We start from the raw sequence: 21,283 nt of genomic DNA on the forward strand, positions 1-21,283 counted from the left end.
AGAAGGGACTGTGGGGCTAAAGCGACCTCTCCCTGAGCCTCCTCCCTGCCTGCCTCAGGGATCAGTTCTTGTTTCTCTTGGTCCAAAACCACATCCAGGACCTCATCATTCCCCAATTTATTAACAAAATCTTTTGAAGAGTGGCTTGGGGTCCCTAAACAGAAGGGGGTCTATTAGGCCAAAGCTAAGTTTGAGGGGCCAAATCCTGGGACACTTGTGTCAAAAACTGGGAGTGAATTACAGGGGTCTGTGGGGTTGGAGTGTTACGGAGAGGAACTGAAGCAAAGCGTGGTGACATCACGAGGGTACAAAGTTAGTTGCCAGGGCACAGTAGCAGGGACGAGCACAGGGTCAGTTTGCCCCTTACTGGGGGCCCACTCAGACACTGGATGGTATTTTGCAGGGGTCAGTTTCCCTCCAAACAAATGGGGCCCAAAGTCCTTTGGGATTTGGGGCAGCAATCTCATGTGCTGGGAATGGAGGTGGAGCTCATTTGGAGGAGTAGGCTAGAAGCTGACTGAGGTGAGTAACCCAGTGAATTGAGCCAGGTCCCTGAAGCTGGTCCATACAGCTGTCAGCTGCTGGTCATTTGAAGGTGACCAAAGGCTAAAACAAACCTAAGGAGCTGTGGTTAGTAGCGTCGAAAAAGCAAAGGGGTCCCCGGGTGGCCAGGGACACCTGGGCCAAGGTGTTCCCAAGGACTTTGGCTTAGGGTAGAGGGATAACAGACTGAGATGGGGCTTTGTCCTAGTGTGACCAGAAGTTCTCTCCAGAACTGTCAGGAGCCCCCGGGGGAGGGGCAGGGCTAGCTTGAGAGAGCCCCAAGAGCAGGGTGCTCCTCCCTGGGAGAAGGGTTGAAAGGGAACAGAATCTTCTCCACCTTCTCTGAAGACAGAGAGTCTGCCAGAGTGAAGATAAGAATCAATTTTCAAGCCTTAGCCACATTTGGGTGACCCTGCAGAGACTGGGCAGGCCTAAGCAGAGTGGGATCTCCGAGTAGAGCTTTGGCTGTTCTTGTGCTGGCCTGGCCGTTCCTCCTGAGGAATTTTCTCTGCATCAGAATAGAAGCAGGCTTAACTGGGGGCAGAGAACCCCAGCAGAGAAAGAGCCTTAGGCTTGGCCACCATCACATGGCCTTCGGTTTGGATGCAGTAAAGGTGGGGTTTCCCATCTCCCCGCTTGGGAAGGGACTCTAATCAAAAGTCCATTGCTTTCAAACCAGAAAAAGCACCAAATACCAAGTGAAAATGCAGCTTGTGTCGAAGTCGGTAAAAGAGGGAAAACTACGATCAGTGCTTAGATCTTCAAAGCACAAGCAAACCTGAGAACAGCCCATTGCCTGGAGAACTGGGGGAGTAAGAAGGCCCAAATCACAGCGGTCTCTTTTGTGGCTGCATCAACAAACCAATTTCCTATGCCTTGGTCTGCGCATAGCAAGTAAGTTCTAAACATAAAACCATCCTTGTGTCACAGACGCACCGGACAAACAGATGTTACTCCCCATTAACTAAAATAGAATGGACTTTTTGCATGGATGTAACAAAAACTCAAGCTACATTAAAAAACTGCAATAGAATTCTCTAAAGTCACACTGCATGAGAATAGCAGCTGGAGTGTTTCCACTGGGGCTTACATCCCAAAGAGATCTTAAAGGAGGGAAAGGGACCCACATGTGCCAAATGTTTGTGGCAGCCCTCTTTGTGGTGGCCAGAAACTGGAAAGTGAGGAAATGGCCATCCATTGGAGAATGGCTGAGTAAATTATGGTACATGAAGGTTATGGAACATTACTGCTCTGTAAACAATGACCAGCAGGATGATTTCAGAGAGGCCTGGAGAGACTTCCAGGAACTGATGCTGAGTGAAGTGCATAGAACCAGGAGATCATTGTGTAGGGCAACAGGAAGCTTATATTATGATCAATTCTGATGGACACGGCTCCCTTCAACTATGAGATGACTCAGGCCAGCTCCAATTGTTTAGTGATGAAGAGAGGACCATGGGAGCTGAGTGTGGACCACAACATAGCATTTTCACTCTTTCTGTTGTTTGCTTGCATTTTGTTTTCTTTCCCAGTTTTTTTTTTTCTTCTTGGTCTGATTTTTCTTGTGCAGCAAGATAACTGTATACATATATACATATATGTATTTAACATATACTTTAACATATTTACCATGTATTGGACTACCTGCCATCTAGGGGCAGGGGTGGGGGGAAGGAGGAGAAAACTTAGAACAGAAGGTTTTGCAAGGGTCAATGTTGAAAAATTACCCCTGCATATGTTTTGTCAATAAAAAGCTTTAAAAAAAAGAGAATATCAGCTGTAAAACAAACAATTGCATCAGTAGAAAAATGTCCTTACATTTGAAAGGCTTAGAGACCTTATACAAACATATTTCGAGTAAGATATATTTCTTGTAACAGGAAGATGGCTGGGCCAAATATTCACCTATTCAATGATGGAAAGCCGTCGTTCACCAAATGACTACACATTTTCAGATAGAAAATGGGAAGGTTTCCTATTTGCCTTTGCTTATAGCTTTTAATGGCCATGGTAAGCTTCAAGCTTAAAGTTCACTTGCTCTGAATACAGAGATTTGCCAGAAGAGAAAAAGCAGGGACAGGACAAAGCATCCTTAGCTGTTTGACTTCAGGTATGAGGACCACACATGAATTCCACCTGCAGCCAGACTCAGAAAGAGGTGGGAATCATTCCAATAAAAAGGAACGGGATTTGGGGGATCAGGTCAGAAGGGGCTGACCTCCAGCAGAGCTCAAAAAGTCGCCCTTCACACTCCTTTTACCCAGAGAAACAATCTTCCGCCTTCTGACGTTCTGTGGCATTTCTCCGGGGTGGCAGGCTTTCTGACTTCTTGGTCCTCATCCATACCTGGATTCAAACTCCAGAAATAATGTGAGTTATAGTTCCTGTAAATTTTCTCGGAAATAGCCCAACCCCACGTCAGGGGCTCTAAAAGAAGGCCTCAATGAGGTATTGTCATGGCATTCTTTCTTTTCACATGCAGATGAACTTGCAGACAGGAGATTTCCTTTCCCCAGCACTGTGCAGAGAGCAGAGAACTGCAGTGTTCTGTAGATCAGAAAGCTGTAGATCACTTTGGTTAAACAAGACCATGATACCCTAAGTGAATGCTAAATGATTTGCTGAATGGGTTTTGAAATAACCATTTTCAGAGAATTTGTGGTTAACCAGAAACCTACCAAACTTCTCTTAGACGGAACTTGTATTACCAAGCAGTAGAACTTTGATACAGCATCTTCTCTAAGCCCTCTTGAGCATTAAAGAAATGATTTTGCTCTGAAAACAACCACTACAGACTTGAAGCATAAAAACAAATATTCAGTTATTAACACCTTGTAAACATAGGCTGAAGAGGCGTTTTAAGAGTGTTCCAAGGCCTCCTTTTCCCCGGTGGGTAGCTTGGTGGAAAGCTAGTGCTAACTTCCACAAAATGGATTGAGGAATGAGCAGCCGTCCTGTTGGGGAAATGTTTAAAGTTAAAAAAATTTCATTTAACCAGCGAGAGACCTACAGAAGGGTTGAGCAGAGGGGGATTCTTTCCACCTCCCCCCAAAATTAGCAAAGTGGGGGAAGGGCGCAGGCCAGGCTAGGAGCAGCCATACCCTGTGAGAGAAGGGTGGACTATGCCTTCATATATAACTATGCCAACTGATCTAAAATAAAATTTACAATACAATTTTCAGTCCTAAATCTGAGATTACACCAGTATTTTCTTTCTTCTATGGGAATTGTACATTCCATATCAAGCTCATCTCCAATGGCTTATGAACTTGCTAGTTGCTAGAAAGAATGGGCTTACAGATGCAAGAATAAAATGCAGCTAAAGTCTTCACTATATCAATTAACACAAGATAATAATTTATCCTAGTACTACAATCTCAGAAAGAAGCCATGAGTGCAGTTAATATCACCTGAGAAGATTCAGCTAATAGTTTATTGTTTAAAAAAAAAAGGCAATTCTAAAATTCAAAACAAAAGTGATAACTAAATAATTTTGAGCAAAAGCTTCACAAAGTAAATACGTGTCCAGTAGGGCTGATGGAATTTTAAAATGTAGCTTCATAACATTTTACATTTGTACAATATACAATTCAGAAAGCAACCAAACACCCTAAACACAGTTCATTCAATTAGGAAATGCAAACATGTGACTCAGTTTTTGCTTATAATCAAATCAAATACAGATTTAAAAATTTCTAGTAGTAATATTTCAATACTTGCTTATGGGTTTCTAAGATCTTACACTGGAAAAAACAAATTCACAGTTTTAGCACACGCTAGTTAATAGTACATCTCATACAGTTTCAGAATCAGAATTCCAATTTAAATGCACACAGCCCCAAATTTAAGATGGGAAAAAACTGCCCTTTCAAGTCCATCTATCAGATGCAACCCTTCTGCAGTTCGGGTTGAAGGGAAAGAGGGTGCAGGATGGCTGAGCTGAGAAGCCATACCCATTTACCCACAGACACACCCAGATCCCACAAGCCTAAGGGAGAGAGTCAGGGAACATCACACAGAGAGGGCGTTGAGGTTCATAAGGTTGGGGGAACAGACCAGTGTCACAAAATATCTCAAAAGAATTTGATGCCATCTCCTAGTCAAGGGGGCAACGTTTACTGTAATTGTAACGCCAAGCGGTCCAAGTTCCAAAAGGATTGAGCAAAGAATCAGGAGCAAGGAGCCAAATTTTTCCAGTGCTTCCAGTCACAGATAGGCTAATTTTATGGCTCCCAAGTAGAACTGAGGAGGGTCTTGGTTATCACTGCCTAGTCAGCAATGTTTATAGGACTATGCTGTAGTATTCCTAAGGCCAGGAGACTTTAGAACCATTGACAGATAGAATTTAGAACAAAAGCCCTCTAAGGTGGGGGGGGGGGGCCCTCAGGATTACTGCTCTATTTCCCCTGGAAGCTGTACCCTTTTTCTACAAGCCTTTCAGGACCATAGAAGGCTTTTAGTTACAAGCCAAATTTCAGTTCTGTAACTCCAGAAATAACCATTACTTATCAATTAATTTATTAAGTTTCAAAGCAGATGCACAAATCAATTAGTGCCAAACAACTTAAAGATTAGTCTCAAAGACCCTGGACTCTACTAAAATGTTTAGCAGTTCCATAATTTTATAACTATTTCTATAGCCTCAAAGTGGCCAGGTTTAGGTTTCCAGAAATATGTCAGGTTTTTCTTTTTGACATAAGTTAAAAACTTTATCTCAGAACAAGTACTTAAGGCTAAAGAGCTAGCTAAAAGCTGTCGGCACAAGTCATTTTAAAGAGAATCCAGGTCTAAAAAGGGGACCTCCAGGGACAGACTCTCTTAGCTTCGAGCCTTTCTCAGGTACAAGGTGTTCTCCTGGACAAATGGCAACTTTGAGGGAAAAGTCCCAGTCCCAGTCGTCCTAGCTGACTCCCAAAGTCGCAGCATCTCAGAAAAAGTGAAATACACACCAGAAATGGCAAGATGACTTGAATTACAGGGTTCCCATGAATGTCCCTGTTTTGCTAAGTGGTCAATGAACCTTGGAGGAGAAAAAAAACTGGGTCTCCGCTTACTCTGCTACTTGGAAGAATGGGACTTAAAATTGGGGGAGGATCCCTTACCTTTTGACAAAGGAGAAGGCCAGAGGGTTTCAGGCTATACTCGGGAGACCTAGCAAATTAGCACTTTGCTGAGCTAGCAATTCTAATAGCCCACCAAGAGGTGCGACATAAGGAAGATAAGTTAAGGTGGGGGGTTTCTTGGAGAAAAATAAGGAGCAAAAAGGTTGTAATTGTTCCACAATCCTAGGGTAGGCAGTAGACCCTGGGCTGGGGACCCATCACTTCCTTCTTTTCTGTGTTTTGGGGAGCAGACATACTGGGGACAAGGTCTGGAGGTCTCTGTCTACCATTTGAACCGAGGCTGCTTTCAGCTGTGGATAAAGTTTCTGACATAAAAGAGGAAGTTCCCTTTCTGGCCACGTGCCAAGAACTTGTCCTGAAAATGTAGGACTCAGTAACTTGATTATTTTTCATTATCATTACTAATTCAGCCATTAAAATCCCGTCAACAATCCTCTCGATTAACAGGAATAGTTGCTGTGATTTCTTAGGAATGAATTAGTAATGCTAATTTAAGAAAGTCAATATTGAAACATCCAAAAAATGGCAAGTTTCTAAGGACAACAGCTACAATAAAAGCTGGCATGTCTGTGCATTTGCTGTTTTACTAGAAGTCCTAATTTCAATTGGATACCGTTCCATCAAGGCTCAGCACAGATTACAGAACACATGAGAATATTGGAGCTTCATTTGTGCAGTCATTCCCTGAGAATGCATATGAAAGAGCATCACGGTTTTCCATGGAAAACCATGGCAGAGGAGAAAGAGCCATTCAAAGCTAAAATGATGAGCTGATAACCTATAGTTGACTTTCCATCAAGGATCTCCAATCCACAGCTTACTTGGGGTTCGTTCTAAATAATTTAAGCAGAATGATTGAAAATCAATTTGAAACATTCACTCTGACTGGAATGAGAACTTTTTCAGAATTAATCCGAAAGGAAATAGCTATGATGTTTCTATGGCACAGATGTTTATCAGTGGCAAAACACTTATAAAATCTACAAAAGAGTTTTTCTATCTTTCCTCATTCAACGTAAACTGCTTGAGTTGCAAAAGTTTATGCAAGAACCACCAGTTTTTCAGCGATGGAACAGATTATTTGTTGGATACGATTTTGTCTCAATTTCCTCAATTTAAGGAATCTCCTATTCCATGGCCTCTTCATTTGGAGGGAAAGGGGAAAGACCTTAAGGTCCAAGATTCCCAGATTGCTCCAAGCCACCTGGAGGAAGTCTGTGTAGAGAGAGGGTGGGGAAATGGGGAAATATCCGTTGAGGAGAAGCTGAAAGAGCCACACCCTTCTATATACTCGGGATCCCCAGATTGACTCCAGGATATGGGGAGAGGGTTTGGGGGAACCTAAGGTGCATCAGAGAGGCTGGACCTAATCACAAATTGCAGAGGTCAAGGCCTTTATCTTTTCAGACAAGGCCAGGTCTTGGACCTCTACTCTCTCCTCCAAGGAGGGAAGCTTAACTCAGGGTCATTTGTATGGCAAAGACGCACGTCTGGGACAGCAAAAAAATGCAAGCCAAGAGATAGGAGTGTGCTAGAGAGAAAAGTGTGCTTTTTCAATCTTAGATGGACAGATACTACTAGTTCCCTCTGCAATGTTGGGGATGCAAACGGCTCTAAAACCTCAAAATCCTCCCCTTAAGCATGGACAAGGAGATATGCATTTTACCCCTCTCTTCTCAGGTTCATCACTCGCTATCCAGTGAGCACATTGGTTCCCAGCCGTGACGCCCCTTCTTTAGCTGAGAAATAAGAAAATATTCGGGTTCACATGTCTTAGTTGTCAAAAAGGCCAAGGGTTTTGAGCACCAAGTGCTGATGAAGAGGGTGCTGCACTAGGCAGGGGAGGGTCTGGAGCTTCGTCCGTCTCTCTGTCTCCAGAGCGCTGAGGGCAGTCTGCGGCGAAAGAGTTCGCCTACCGAAAGCTGTGGGTGACAGAGAAGGCTTTCGTGATTAGGAAAGAACACCGAGATGTCTTGGCGGGCAATATCAGCTTCAAGACAGAAGCCATATTGCGAGAAGCACAGCGTGGCAGCTTTATTTTAGACACAACAGGATAGTAGAATAGGATTGGTGGCGGAGGAGACTTTCTGCTTCCAGAGGATACGGAGAAGTTGCTCTAACAAACGGGTTTCTCGGGAGCCTAAGTGCTCTGGTCTGTCCAAGAAAGGCACTTTTGTGCGCAGGATGTAAGGTTTTTTACATTCCCACCCTGGGCTCAGGCCCGCTTTTGTCCCTCATCCACGAGACTTTTGGCGTGGGTTTGGACAGGCACCGAAGTTCAGTCATGCGAAGAATCCACACTGGCCGTTCTCCTGGGAAAAGGTGGATTCCTGTAGGGGAAGAGGCTCCAGCTGACGGGAAGGCCCCTTAGACAGCAAGAACGAGAAACATGGAATAGAGGGCCAGAGCACAGGAAACACAAGTTCCAGTGAGGAATTCACAATTCCCCAGGAGCTTGGGGCCCACAGGGACCTAGCACCCTAAAAGATTTACTTAGCTGTGGGGACAAGTGGGGTTGGGAGCCTAGTAGAGTTAGGGGAAGGGCATGGGGGGAGGGCATGGGGGAAGGGCACGGGGAAGGGCACGGGGGAAGGGCATGGGGGGAGGGCATGGGGGGAAGGCATGGGGGGAGGGCAAGGAGAGTTCCGGCCCAAAGGAAGGCCAGCCAGGGGATGGCTCCTAAGTAGGTTTTCCAGGGAACATTTAACCCCGGGGGCACGACAGAGGGTGGGTCTCTGGGTCCGACCTAACTTGGATTGCTCAGCGGACTGGGCCATGTGGCCCAGAGCCTTGTCCCTTGTCCCTGGGGAACAATTCTTTCTCAATCCCTTTGCTAAGTACACCTCGCATTTCTTCGGGATGGGATGGAATTCCGTGTTCAGGAAGGAGAAGTTGTTCCGTGTTCAGGAAGGTGGAGAAGTTCCAGTCGGGAGGGTAGGGTTGAGCCGCCAGAAGGCCAGTGCTTAATTCTGAGCCTGACTCCCCTCCCAGGCCTGGGACATCGGGGTTCATTCTTTTTGGTTCCCCCCCCTCACCCCCATCCCCCGAGGCTGGGGTCAAGTGACCTGCCCAGGGTCACACAGCTAGGAAGCGTTAAGCGTCTGGGGCCGAATTCGAACTCAGACCTCCTGACTCCGGGGCTGCCTAGCTCCCGGATGACGTTTCCGTTTTTACCCTCGGGATTCCTTCGCCCGCGTCCCCAAACCTGGTAGCCTCATTTCTGTCATTGGTTGGAGGAAACGCTCGCGTTTCTAGGATTGGCCCTCGTTGCTTTACCTACGCCGCGGACCTCCCCCCACCCCTGGGAAGCGCCTCGGCTCCCTCCGCCCCACGACTCTCCGGCGGGGGGCCCCGTCGGCCTGGAAGGAAAGGAGGCGGAGGAAGAGGAATACGCCCGGGACGCAAGGAGGGGGAGACTCCGGTTCATTTACGGCTAGATCCTGTTCCGGAGTCTACCACCTCCCAGCAGTTTCGGGCAGGGGCCGGGGGCGGGCCTTCCAGGGGCCGAGGCCCCGCCTTCCGTGACGGCTCCCGGTTCCTCCCCTCGGCGTCCGGCCCGGCCCGGCCATTGCTCCAGGTCAGCGCCCCCCTCCAGATACAACTTCCGGCTCTTCGCTGAGGTCACCGGGTTCTAGTTCCGGGGCTTCCTGACATTCGCAGGGGCCGGGGCTGCAGCCGTCCAGGCCTTCTCCTCCTCGTCTTCGTTCCACTCCGGGCTGAGTAGGGGGAAGCCGTCCCCCGGGGCTGAGGCCTAAAGGGTTGTCGTCTCCCACCCCTCATCGCTTGACGTCATAGGCCCCTGCCCCCGACCCCTCCTCCGTCGTCACCGCCTGCGGTCCCTTTACGGACGGAAGGAGGTAAGCCCCACCTCCCTGTGTGACGTCACACAAGGCCTCGGTTAACTTGCATTTTCTTAATATCTGCTATACGTTGATATAAAATTGCATGTCGGCTCTCGCAGGGCTCCTTTAAGGCTACAGACCGTCGTTGTGGTCTCGGCGTCCCCTCCTTAGCTCGAGCTTCGTAAGCGCTTTGAGCATTTATAATTATGTCACGGCCCTTCGGCGCCATCTAGCGTCTAGAGTGAGAACGGACGAGGAGGGCAGCAGCCCAGCCTTTTGGCCTACCCAGGTAACGGATTTTCTGTCCGGATCCAGGTACTGTCGCCGAGCCGCTTCAAACCCACATTTCCCGGACAGTGGGAGACGCGGCGGAGCGCGCGGGCTCCCGGGGGCGCGCTCGTCGGTGTCCGCGCGGGAGGGGAGGGCCGCCCCTCCGGGGGGAAATGGCCGGCGGGCCGTCGTCTTCCTTTTGATTACCCAAGGGAAGGGAGACCGAGCTCGGCCCGGCCGCAGCCGAACTCGGGGTCTTGCCCCCAGCCCCCCCAGCGTCCCCGGGAACCGGGCCTCCCCCGCCCCGCCGCGGCCCCCTCCCTCCCAGCTTCCCTGGATGCTTGCCCTTCCCCCACTAGAGGCCGGGGCTGCCCCGCCCTACTCGGTGCTCTTTACAGGTCCCCCCCCCCCCTTCTCTGTGTCTCCCGTCTCTGTCTTAGTGTCTGCCTGTCTCGTTTCTCCCTCCCCGTCTGTCTCTCCCTCATCTCCCCCCCCCCCCCCCCCCCCGTCTCATTTCTCCCTCCCTGTCTGTCTCTCCCCCCCCATCTCTCTCTCTCTTATTTCTCCCTCCCTCTCTGTCTCTCCCTCATCTGCCCCCCCCCCCCGTCTGTCTCTCTCTCATTTCTCCCTCCCTCTCTGTCTCTCCCCCCCCGTCTGTCTCTCTCTCATTTCTCCCTCCCTCCCTGTCTGTCTCCCCCCCCCCCCCCCCCGTCTGTCTCTCTCTCATTTCTCCCTCCCTCCCTGTCTGTCTCCCCCCCCCCCCCGTCTGTCTCTCTCTCATTTCTCCCTCCCTCTCTGTCTCTCCCTCATCTGCCCCCCTCCCCGTCTGTCTCTCTCTCATTTCTCCCTCCCTCCCTGTCTGTCTCCCCCCCCCCCCCCCCCGTCTGTCTCTCTCTCATTTCTCCCTCCCTCTCTGTCTCCCCCCCCCCTGTCTGTCTCTCTCTCATTTCTCCCTCCCTCTCTGTCTCGCCCCCCTCTGTCTCATTTCTCGGCTCTGTTTCTTTGTCTGTCTGTCCGTTTCTCACCCCCCTTTCCCTGTTTCTCTCCCTCCCTGTCTTACTTCCTCCCCTCCCCTCCCCCCCCTTGTCCTGCTCCATTTCACTCCCCCCCCTCAGCCCCCACATTCAGTCAGGTGTCAGGCCCCGTCATCGCCGTCCACACAACGGCTCTGGCATCTCCGCTGCTCTCCGGTCACCCCGGGGATGTGCAAGGGCCTCCTGGTGGGTCTCCCCGCCCCCAGGCTGCACCCGGGATAGGGGAACAGCAGTGGATCTCCCGGACTTTCCTCTCCAGTCCGTCTTCTTCCCAGGAAAAAGGCTACAAAAGTTGGAGGGGACTGTGAGTGGCCATCCCAGGAAGGGGGATGTTGACCCAGGGGCAGTAGGGAGCCACGGCAGTTTATTGAAGGGGGGCAGCGCTGTGCTCAGAGCCGCATTTTAGGAAAATCACTGGTACTTGTGCAAGAGATAGATGAGAGAGGGGAGAGAACGAGGCTGAACGTTCTAAGCCAGGCCGGTTCCTTGGAAGTTAGTGCTGGGACAAAACGGGACATCGAGGGGTGGTTCGGCATCGAAGGAGAGGGGATTTAATTATCCGGAAAAGAGAAATGGCGTTCGGGACAGAAGTGAGTGCGAGGGATGATGTTGTAAAAGATTACCCATGCAGATGTTCTGTCAGTAAAAAGTTATTTAAAAAAAGAGAACTGACCTGAAAGAACGGCTTACGTTGGATAAACTGCACACTGATCGCCTGGTAAAGCTCTCTTGCTTTACTAATTGCCCATGGAGTTCTGCCAACCAAGCCCCAGAGAGAGGTTATTTCCTACCTAGTTCATCAGAAAGTAATGGCCACAGTCAGAGCCTTTAATTTCCTGAAGGTGATTCATGTCTCTCTTAGTTTTGAAAAAACCATTGAAAAAACCTTGAAAAAAACCATTTATTGAAAAATGATCCTTTTCACATCCCCATGATTTTCCAATGTCCAAAGAGCCACGTCACATAACACTTCTAAAAGATTAAAAAGCAGAAGAAGACCAAAGTCTGAACAGGTGACAATGTGCGCCATTTGTAGACTTCTGACATCCACAAACAAGTGTGCTGGGGCGCCTTCTCAGTGTTTTATTCAAGCGGGGCTTGTTCTGTATCATATTCTGTGTGTGTGTCATCTTTGTATCTTGTTTTCTTGGCTGTTTTTGCTTCAGTCTTCACAGTCAGTTCATGTAAAGATTTCCACGGCTGTCGCTATTTATAACACACATCGTTTTTTGTTGTTTTTTTCAGTATAAGTAATCATATTCCATTACATTCATGGACCGCAGTGTTTGCCCAGTCCCCAAAGCATGGGCAGCCACTTTGTTTCCAAGTCTTTGCCATCATGAAAAATGGTGCTATAAGATTTTGGCCTATGGAGAGACTTTCCTGTTATCAGGTACCTTTTTGAGGCATTAGACTTCTAAAACAAAGCTTCTTAACTGTGGGCTGTGACCCCACAACTCATTGTGGAGGTCACCAAAAACTTGGCAACAGCAGAAGGTATCGAATGTTGCAAGGTTTAATTGTTTAGGTAAAACGAAGCCGGCACATCTATTTCATGACTATCCAAATTTTCTTGATCTTGACTAGTAAAATTACATATGTGCCAAGGAATTGTTTTAAAATAAATTTCTTTATGATTTATTTTCTGTAAATTTTTTTATACTTATGTACCCAGGGTCACATAAAAATTTCTTGACAAACAGGGGTCACGAATGGAAAAAGTTTAAGAAGGCTTCTTCTAAGAGACTCTCAGGGCTAGAGGCTATAAACATTTTTTCTCTCGGTATACTTCCAAATTGCTTTCCAGAATGGATATTGCAACTCCCAGTTCTACCAAGAGTGCATTACGCTTACAATTTGACTATTGTCATCTTTGCTAGTTTGCGGAGTGTGAGGTGAAAATTCAGGGTGGTTTTGCTTTGCGTTTTTCTTCCTGTTAGTGATGTGGGTAGCAGAGAAAATAGAAGCTTCTTTTCTTTCTGTAGTTCTGTCTTGCCTCCGAACCTGTTAGTATTGTTGCCCTACCCGCTCCAACCCCATCTTGCTACCGAGACAGCAGGCACAGTCCTGTCTATTAGGATGGGGTTACGGGAGATAGTAAGCTGAGGAGCCTTTGTTACCAGCCTCACCGTAGTCCCCATGAAGAGATACTGTATTCCTACCCTGCTAGCCCCTATCAATAAGCTTTGTCCAGTCCTGAGATACCCTATCCCCGATTCGCCTTCTGCCCAAATTGAAACCTGTGCCAGTACACGGAAGGTTCCCTTGCCAGCAAAATCAGGAAAGCCTCCTTGATGTGGAAGCGTCTGGTTCTTGTTCTAGTTTGTTTCTGCCACGGTTTTACCCACAGTGATTTGTAATATTATTGGAGTGGTTAAGAATGTACAATTCTTTGGAAAACATTTCGTTTCTCATATCCTTTGACTACTCATCTTTTGGGGAATAGCTTCTGGTGTCGACTATGGTATTGCCATATGTAAAATGTATTCGTATTTATGCATTTATGCATATATGTATATGTAGAGGTGTTAATTGATTATATAGCTTAAATACCAAATTCTTTTTTTGTGCACTGAAGCAATTGGAGTTAGGTGACTTGCCCAGGGTCATATTAGTGTCTGAGGCCAGATTTGAACTCAGGGCTGCCTTGATACCACATTCTTTTCAAAGAAATTTGATACCAAAATTCTCTTCTGTTTCAACTGCCTGCCTCCTTTCTCATTCACTATGAATTAATTTTTTGTTAGAGAAGTTTTTCAGTTTCACTTAATCAAGGTGATTGGTTATATCTTTTGTAATCGCCCCTCTCCCTGCTTTTGTTAATAATCCACCGCCTATCCAGAGTTATGTGAGGTACATGATCCATTTCTCTTCTTTTTTTTAATTTAATTTTATTTTTAATAGTATGATCTATAACACATCTGTTTATTGTGGATTGCCTAATTTCTGTCAGATTGTCTTGCAGTTTTCCCAGAAATTTATAATCAAATAGGGAGTTCTTTCCTAATTAGTTGATGTTTTCTGATTTACCCAGCACTGGTTTATTGAGTTCCTTTGCTTCTGACTCTGACTTGTCCAATCTGTTCCATTGATCTACCTAATTTTTAGCCAATGCCAGACAGTTTTGAGGACTTCTCCTTCATAATACGGTTTAAGGTGTAGAATTGTTATTCCCTCTGTTTCTCTCCCCTTTCTCTAACTTCTCTTGATATTCTACATCTTCACTTTTCCCAAATGAATTCTATTATTTTTTTCAAGTTTTATGATATATATTTTTTGATCTCTTGATCAGAATAGCATTAAAAGTGTAAATTAATTTGGTAGTACAACTAGGGCTCCATTAGTGTGAGTAAATCTTTTGAAATGATTTTTTTGGTTGTTGTTATTCAGTCTTTTTTGGCCATCTTGGGTTCTTTGTGATTCCATTTGAGGTTTTCTTGGCAAAGATACTGGAGTGATCTGTTATTTCTTCTCCAGCTCATTTTATAGGTCAGGGCTTCTTAAACTTTTCCCACTTGTGACCCCTTTTCTCCCAAGAAATTATGTGACCCCAGGTATATAAAATAGCTACACAGATCAAACATTTACTAATAATAAATTATAATTTCACAACTCCCACATTCACTTAGAAGATCCCCACTATGGGGTCATGGCCATGTTGCAGATGAGGACACTGAAGCAAACAAGAATAAGTGACTTGCCTAGGATCAGACAGTAAGTATCTGAGGCAAGATTTGAACTCTCAAAGAAGACTCTTCCTGATTCCAGGCCTGGTACTCCATGCACTGTGCCGCCACTGCCACACTTCCTTATAAAAACTGTCCCCTCTTCCATTTTCATTGAAGAAAATACCACTGTAGGGTGAAACCTACACAATACTGTGTCCCCCCGGTCCCTAGTCTTAACCTTCATCCTGTCTCTTGGGAAGTGATTAAGAGTGTATACAGGTCATTTGGGGGAGTATTTAGTCTGAATTCCTATTTACATGGAAGGAATTCATTACTTGCTTCACTTCATAAACCAAAGATTAATTTGACTCTCTTCTTCCTCCTTTAATGGGGAATAAGTTGTCACAGGTGCTCAATTCCAATAAAAACAGGTTTGGGAATGAGCTGGCATACGATACTAGGATTTGGACACATGATGGGATCCTAAAACCATATCCTAAGACTATCTGCTGTATTGGCCAGCAGCGGGGAGAACACGCCTCAGATTTCTCAATGAGCTGCGACTTCATTTCAGACACCAGAAGTCACCAAAGTACCATGGTATTTCCCTGGGAAATAAATGTTCAGTAAGCAGTTCTTCAGCACCTACTGCATATCAGGGCTGGAGAGACTGAGATAAAAGCTCCTGCCATCTTACTGCAGAGAGCTCGTTCTTTAAAAGAGAAGTAGAGAAAAGGGGGTGAACAACAGCGAGGCTTTAATGTTTTATGTTATTGGGACACACCTTGGGAACTAATTAGATTTTGGAGCTGAGAAATGCTGAGGATCATAGCTAGCTAGCTAGCCAGATAGGCAGGCAACAGTCAAAAAGAATTTATTAATCCTCTGCTCTGTACCAGGCAGTGAGTAAGTACTGGGAGTACACAGAAGTTAGTAAAAGACAGTTTCAGGTCTCAGGAAGCTTATAATCTAATCTTGTAAGCAACATCTTCACTGTGTACAGACAGAGAATTAGGCAAGAAAAATTGGAGATAATTAGCAAAGAAGTAGTACTAGCATTTGGGGGCATCAGCAAAGGCTTATAGAAAAAAGTAGAACTTTACAGCAGTCATCAAAACCATTTGGCACTGGCTAAGAAATGGAATAATGGATCAATGGGAGAGGCTAGGTTCACAAGACATGATAGTCAATGTTTATGGCAATCTAGTGTTTGATAGACTTAAAGACTCTAGCTTCTGGGAGAAGAACTCACTTTTTGACAAAAATTGCTGGAACAATTGGAAAACAACATGAGAGAAACTAGGCACTGAATAACACCTAATATCCTATTCCGAGATAAGCTTGAAATGGGTTCATGATTTCGATATAAAGGGTGGTATTTATAAGCTAATTGGGAGAACAAGGGATAGTCTACCTCCCAGATCAGTGGAGACTGAAGGAATTTGTGGCCATAAAAGAACTAGAGAACATTATGAAATGCAAAATGGATACTTTTGATTATATTAAATTAAAAAGTTTTGGTACAAATGAAACCCCAGTCCAACCAAGATTAGAAGAGAAGCAGAAAGCTGGGGAAAATGTTTACAACTAAGGGTTCTGATAAAGGTGTCATTTTAAAAATATATAGAGAATTGACTCAAACTTATGAATGCAAGCCATTCTCCAAACAGTTTTCAGACGAAGAAATGAAAGCCATCTCTGGTCATATGAAAAAGTGTTCTAAATCACTGTGGATCAGAGAAATGCAAATTAAGACAACTCTGAGATACCACTACACACCTGTCAGATTGGCTAGAATGACAGGGAAAGGTAATGCAGCATGTTGGAGGGGATGTGGGAAAACTGGGACACTGATGCATTGTTGGTGGAGTTGTGAAAGAATCCAACCATTCTGGAGAGCAATCTGGAACTATGCCCCAAAAGTTATCAAACTGTGCATACCCTTTGACCCAGCAGTGCTACTACTGGGCTTATATCCCAAGGAAATACTAAAGAAGGGAAAGGGACCTGTATGGGCCAAAATGTTTGTGGCAGCCCTTTTCATAGTGGCTAGAAACTGGAAAATGAACGGGTGCCCATCAATTGGAGAATGGTTGGATAAGTGATGGAATATCAATGTTATGGAATATTATTGTTCTATAAGAAACAATCAGGAGGATGATTTTAGAGAGGCTGGAGTGACTTACATGAACTGTAAGTGAAGTGAGAAGAACCAGGAGTTCATTGTACATGACAATAACAAGATTATACGATGATCAATTCTGAGGGATGTGGCTCTTTCCCCCAGTGAGATTTTTCAGACCAACTCAAACGGCTTGTGATAGAAAAAGCCATCTACATGCAGAGAGAGGATTATGGGGACTGAATGTGGATCAAATCCTAGTATTTTCACTTGTGGTTGTTCTTTATTTGCTCGTCTTTTTCTTTCACCTTTCTGGTTTTTTCTTCTGCAGTATGATGAATATGGAAATATGTTTAGAATTTGATATGTTTAACCTATATTAGATTGCTTGCTATCTTTAGAGGGGATGAGGGAAGAAGGGTGGGAGAAAAATTTGGAACACAAGTTTTGCAGAGATGAATGTTGAAACCTATATGTGTATTTGGAAACATAAAAAACTCTTTTAAAAAAAGAAAGTAGGATTTTAGTTGGGATTTGAAAGAAGTTAAGAAATCTAAGAGATAGACAATTCCAGCAGTTGGGAGATAGGATATGAAAATGCTCAGAATTGAGAGAGATAGTCTGAGGAAGATCAAGGTTTCATTGTATCTGATTGCCCTTTGGGAGAGAGGGAATGAATGGTATAAGGAATAAAGAGACTTGAGAGAGAGAGAAAGACGTGAATGACATCTGGTTAATAGGTGATGGATAGATGATTGATGGATAAAGAGTTAGGAAAATGGATAGAAGATTTATTAAGCATATTTATTAAGTGCCAGGTATCGAATTTAGGACTGAGCCTAAAAATATTAGTGAGCAAGACATTGCCTGCATGTAATGGGAGCTGGAAAGGATGGGGGAAGAACATGGTTTAGAGCTGGTAGCTCTCTAAGCCACAGAGTATATGCTTGGATTCGATTAAAAAATGCTCTTAAAGAAACAAAAAAAAATCTTTACTACTTGGAGGACTATTGATTGTTTATGATTGGGCCATAGTGAGGTAATCACAATGACATTACTCCCAGGGTTAATTAGCTTTTGATCGCTGTAGCAGTGACACAAGTAAAGGGATGCTTTATAGAACTTATTAAAACAGTAAGGAAATTCATTTGTAAAAACAAATAGATATAGGCTATCAAAGGAAATAAGGAAAAATGTTTAAAATGAAGGGGAAATTGGATGGTCAAAACTTAAACTATTATAAAGCAGAAGTTATCAAAAAATATTTGGTATTGGCTGAAAAAAAAAGAGTAGACTAGAAAAATGAGAACTAAAAACAATGGAACTTTATAACTCTGTGCTTGATAAACATCAAAATATAAAACACTTAGGAATGAATGCCTTTCTTGTTAAAAAATAAATAAATGAAACCCTGCCAGGATAACTAGAAAATAATTAAGTCGAAATTAGGCTTAGACTAACAGGTTACACCATGTTTCCCAATAAGTTCTAAATTGATATATGAAGATGTAGATCCCAGTTGGAGGACAGCTTCTTGTCATGTTTTTTTTTTTTTTTGGCAGACACTGGCGTGTCTATGGCACTAGGGTGCTGCCCCTCATTCAGAACATGATTCTAATTATGTGAAGTCTTAACTAACGGTCATTAAAATATGTTCTCCTGAATCAGCCTCTTTCCATATTCAGTACCCAATGCGATCTTGGCTCAGAACCTGTACTAGTGTAACCCTCAAGGCAAAACTTTGGTAGGAGTGAATGGGTCCCAACATAGGTTTCTTACATCAGCTAGAGTGTCATAGTTTGGGGCTAGTTTATGTAAAATTGTGGGGAAAGTGATGCTAGGTCTTTAAAATACTTCTTCCTGGAGTTAATGTTTTGTACTTTGCATTCTTTTGGGCACCTTTGTGTCTATTTCCTCCCTTCCCTTCCCTTCCCTTCTTCCCTTCCCTATACCTTTTTATTGACAGAACATATGCATGGGTTAGTTTTTACATTTTCCCTTGCACTCACTTCTGTTCCAACTTTTCCCTTCCCTCCCTCCACCCTAGATGGCAGGCAGTCTTAGACATGTTAAAAATGTTATAGTATATCCTAGATACAGTATTTGTGTGCAGATCCGTACAGTTCTCTTTTTGCACAAGAAAAAATGGATTCAGAAGGTAAAAATAACCTGGGAAGAACAACAAAAATGCAAGTAGTGCACATTCATTTCCCAGTGTTCCTTTCCTGGGTGTAGCTGATTTTGTCCATCATTGATCAATTCCTCCTGCATTTTCTTCAAAAATTCAGATATTCTTCTCTGAAAGTTTACTCTGTTTCTCTAGTTATTTAAATATACAATCCATTTTCTTTTGCAGTCCTATTTAGAAAACTCCAGAAGTCTTTTAACTCTAGTTTCTCTAGCATTTTGTTCAGCTTATTTTTCCATTTATGTTTCTGCTAGACTTATCCAAAACTTAGAAAAGAATATTGAAATCTCCGGTCATTGTTACGTTATTCTCTATATCTCTGTGTAGCAGCTCCATGATATTTGTTTTATAAATTTGGCCCCTAAGGCATTTGGAGCATAAATGTTTGCTAATCACATTGGTTTGTTGTCTATGATGTAGTTTCACTAAGACATAGTGTACTTGTTTATACATTTTCAGCTTTCAGATGTTTGTTTTTGCTTTGCCATGTGCCATGATTGTGACTACAACTTTTTTAGATTCACTTTAAGAATGGGGAATTTTTTCCAGCCCCTATTTTTATTTTGTTTATGTCTTCATTTTTAATGGATTTCTTGTGAGAAACAGATTGTAGGGGTTTTCTAAAATTCAGTGTCACTTTTTCATTTTGCTGATTTTAAAAATTTATTCCCTTATAGTTATGAGAAGTTAGATTTATCTCTTTGAGTGTTTTAGAAACGAGTTTTATTTTCCCTTGTCTGTTTTTAAATATAGTATTGTGTTCTTTATGTTAACTTTAGCTTAGTCTTTTTTTAAAGGTGATCATACTGCCATTGTTTCTCTTAACTATATCCCTAATTTCCCCTGCCCTCATTTGGTCATTTCTGTATTTGTAATATAGACCTTCATTCTTTGGTTCATGATCCCCATAATTATCTAATGTCTGTCTACCTGCCTCTTTCTCTCTCTGTCTCTCTCCTCCTTTCCTTCTCCTCTCCTCTGTTTTTTGTGTTTCTCAAGCTGTCAGAACTTTGTGGGTTTTTTTTCTTTTTCTTTTCTTTTTTTTTTTTTTTTTAAGCTTATTTTTCAAAACATATGCATGGACAATTCTTCAACATAAACCCTTGCAAAACCTTGTGTTCCAATTTTCCTTCCCTTTCCATATGCCCTCCCCTAGATGGCAATTAGTCCAAAATATGTTAAACATGGTAGAAATATATATATTAAATTTAATGCATGAATACATGTTTATACAAGTATTGTGCTGTACAAGAAAAATCAAATCAAACCAGTAAAAAAAAAAAAAAAAGAAAAGAAAAAATCAAGCAATAATAAAAAGTGAAAATGCAATGTTGTGAACCACACTCAGTTCCCACAGTGCTGTCTCCGGGTGTAGATGGCTTTCTAACAGTTAAAAATGGCCTGAATCGTCTCATTGTTGAGGAGAGCCACGTCCGTGTAAGTCTCTCCAGGCCTCTCTGAAATCATCTGCAGTCAGAACTTTGAAGATGTCTGTTCTGACCTCTGGGGAATTTCGGTCTCCACCTTGTTTGTAGAGACTCATTCCTGGATTCTCCTTTAGCACTATCCCTCAGAACAATGTCAATTTCTGCCTCATGATATCCATGATTATGCATCTCATCCTATATCTATACCTTTCCCCTATTTGCTTTTTCCCATTTGCCTCAAAATCTTGGATTCATGCCATCCCACTGCTAGTTGACCCTAAAAGCTCCAACTCCCTTCTTCCAAAATAGGACGTGTGTCCTTTGCAAGTGCCAGTTCCCCCAGACCGCACCCAATGCAAGGGCTCTATTTTCCTTCACAGAATATCTCTTTACCCATAGGAGCATTTATTCATTGAACTCCCTCCCACCAGCAAAGCAAGGTCTCTTTCTTTCCCCACCCTTTCAGTCCTTTTCCCCTTTCTCACCCACTCCTCTTCAAACTCTTCTTGAGGACACAGAGGTCACTTTCTCTCACAGCTGGTTTTCAATGTGACCTAGATATACCATGTTCTCTTCTATTCCCTAATAATTCCCCCTTCATACACCTTCCCATTTTGTAATATAGTCTCATAAAAAAACTTTGATTCAATTATTGTTCTGTAAGAAATGACCAGCAGGATGATTTCAGAAAGGCCTGGAGAGACTTACATGAACGGATGCTGAGTGAAATGAGCAGGAGCAGGAGAACATTGTACACGGCAATAAGACTATATGATGATCAGTGCTGATGGACGTGGCCCTCTTCAAACAATGAGATGATTCAAACCAGTTCCAATTGTTCAGTGACGAAGAGAGCATACACCCAGATAGAAGACTATAGGAACTGAGTGTGGACCACAAAATAGCATTTTCACTCTTTTTTGTTGTTTGCTTGCATTTTATTCTGCCCCTCTCTCTCTCTGTTTGTTTTTTTTTTTTTAATTTTACTGGTTTTATTTGATTTTTCTTGTACAGCATGATAATTGTATAAATATGTGTGCATATATTGGATTTAACATTTCTACCA

The 21,283-nt window shown here is 43.8% G+C and overlaps 1 protein-coding gene across 3 annotated transcripts in view; it reads left to right on the plus strand.

Moving 5' to 3' along the window:
- Positions 1-7,679: 7,679 nt before the first annotated feature.
- The window catches only part of LOC141548898 (E3 ubiquitin-protein ligase RNF166-like), a 35,585-nt gene continuing 21,981 nt past the window's right edge, over positions 7,680-21,283 (plus strand). Inside the window, exon 1 of one of the 3 annotated variants that reach the window (XM_074278172.1) lies at positions 7,680-9,523. The gene's annotated coding sequence lies outside the window, so the exon portion shown is untranslated. Of the gene's footprint in view, positions 9,524-9,595; positions 9,824-21,283 lie in introns of those variants that run through there. The other 2 variants (XM_074278173.1, XM_074278174.1) reach the window with 2 other exon arrangements.

Source organism: Sminthopsis crassicaudata, chromosome X (genome assembly GCF_048593235.1).
Source record: "Sminthopsis crassicaudata isolate SCR6 chromosome X, ASM4859323v1, whole genome shotgun sequence".
Lineage (NCBI taxonomy): Eukaryota > Metazoa > Chordata > Mammalia > Dasyuromorphia > Dasyuridae > Sminthopsis > Sminthopsis crassicaudata.